This window comes from Macrobrachium rosenbergii, chromosome 26, assembly GCF_040412425.1.
Source record: "Macrobrachium rosenbergii isolate ZJJX-2024 chromosome 26, ASM4041242v1, whole genome shotgun sequence".
Classification (NCBI taxonomy): Eukaryota; Metazoa; Arthropoda; class Malacostraca; order Decapoda; family Palaemonidae; genus Macrobrachium; species Macrobrachium rosenbergii.
The window spans coordinates 29,388,778-29,391,277 of record NC_089766.1 but is presented as its reverse complement, the minus strand read 5'-3'; positions in this window follow the sequence as shown (position 1 = coordinate 29,391,277).

Genomic DNA, 2,500 nt, shown 5'->3' with positions numbered 1-2,500 from the left:
ATACTCTCTTTCTCTATATATATATATATATATATATATATATATCTTCCCAGTCATCCCAGCCACCAAACACTCAATTTAAAGCTGGAAAATACAACAGTGTAGAGTGTTGGTCCTTGTCCATTCACAGGGTTTGGCCGGTGGCGGTGATCGAGCCATCGGCGCTGGAGCTGAGTGGAATGTCCTACCGCTCCGACTGCTCATGCATGACTGCGCAGGCTTTTGAAATCGGTTTGCCCTATCAACACACTGGTGATGCAGCTTTGTGTTGAAAAAGTGGTTTTTCAACACATCCATCCAACACGATGCATCATGGTGCACAGTGTGTACCAGAGACATACACTGAAACACACACACACACACACACACACACACACACACACACACACACACACATATGTATATGTATATATATATATATATATATATATATATATATATATATATATATATATATATATACTACTATACTCTCTTCTCTATATATATATGTATATATATATATATATATACATCATGATTTGTTACTCCATATCAATATAATTTCTTCCTCATTAAATATAGCTTTTCAGTTTCTCTGCAGTTTATATAATTCTTACCTATGGTAAGACGGCAAAAATTAATAGCAAAAGCTTTATCTCTTACCAAATTTCTAACTTCTATACTAATTTCTTTTTTAAATAATTATATTCTTTAAACATGCACACGCCGCGAGATGCATGAATATAAAAATAAAACTTTAACATGGAATGGGCAGGTAGATAAAAGGGAATTAAAGGGAAGGGTTTTCATGTGACGTCACTGGATCGAGAGGAACTTTACGATGGCTACGAGAAAACCAAATGTAGAGAGACAGCACGTGGGTGTAAATGGCCGGGGTAATTCTCCGTATATTTACGATAACGTGAAGCTTTTATTGGCCACACGTGGCCTTAGTAAATGAGTTTGGTCTGGTATAGAAAAACTGAGGCATATATAAACCGAGTTGTGGGGGACGTTAATGAAAGGAAAGACGTATAGTGAGATATAATGTGATCAGAACATAAACTGGTTTATTGGCAGGATAAATTGGAAACAGGTCTACGAAGGTAATAGTTTTCTCGTAGGATAAAACACCCCTAGTTCAGTACGAAGATAAGATTATACCATGCAGTTGAAACAAAACTTTTATCTTATCTATGGAACCTTCTGGCTTGTCAAAATTCTGGAAAAAATCTTACTTATCAGAGATGAAAGAAGACTAGAATTGGAAGAATTTAATAAGAAACTAGAAATAAATATGGTAGTTATTAAGGGAAGTGGTTAGGCTTACAATTAAAAAGGAAAAAGAAATCGTAAGTAGTTCCGCTAAGTTGTGAAACAGAGAAGTAGCCCTTCAGCTGGGTAAGGTTGCTTAGGATAACAGGGGTTTTTTGACTACTGTGGAAATTTAGACATTATATATGCAAATGCATAAGAGGAAACGAAATCTAGTAAAAAAAATTTGTTTTCAGTTATTTATACGGACTCTCAAACTTAATATTGAAAGTAAGCAGTATCCAGGAGAAAAAGAATGCACTTTACACACACACACACACACTTTACACACACACACACACACATATATATATATATATATATATATATATACTCTATATATATATATATATATATATATATATACAATATATATATATATATATATATATAAATTTCTAACTCACATTAGGATCGAACCCAGATCTTTCAATTGAAAGTAAGGGCGCTACCAACTGTGCCACAGAATTCATAATAGAAGTTGGAACTTAAATACCATTGTACCTAAGGCTTTTAGCTGGGCAGGTTTACTGCCTAGCATACCAACCTGTTGTCCCAACTTCCCGACGCAGCAGTGGCCCAATTGACTGCATTCATTCGATTATCATTTCTGAGTGGATATATGACAATCTTGATGAGTCAAAAATTCATCTCTGTTCCACACGTGATTGTATTGTGTTGACCATTTCTATCATATTCACTCAAAAAGGATCATTCAACTGAAATGCTGTCAATCGGGTCACTGCTGAGTTAGATGAATGAAAACTTCTGGTATGCAGGCAGTCCCCTCTGAGTAAAGCCTTAGGTATGTTCTTCTCTTTTATGACGTGTGTATGGTGTTCAACTCTTCAATTGAAAGACCTGAGTTCGATCTAGTGTGAGTCAGAAAGCCCAGTCTATTCTCACGTGTTTTGTAGGAGGAAATAAGATTGGAGTCTCACTTGTCTCTCACGGCTGTACATATATATGTATATGTATGTATATATATATATATATATATATATATATATATATATATATATATATATGTATGTATGTATGTATGTATGTATGTATGTATGTATGTATGTATGTATGTATGTATGTATGTATGTATGTATGTATGTGTGAGTTTGTGTGCGTGTGTAAGGACTACTTTCACAACATAAGACAGTCGTGGGAGACAAGTAAGAACCTAATCTTATTTCCTCCTACAAAGACAGGA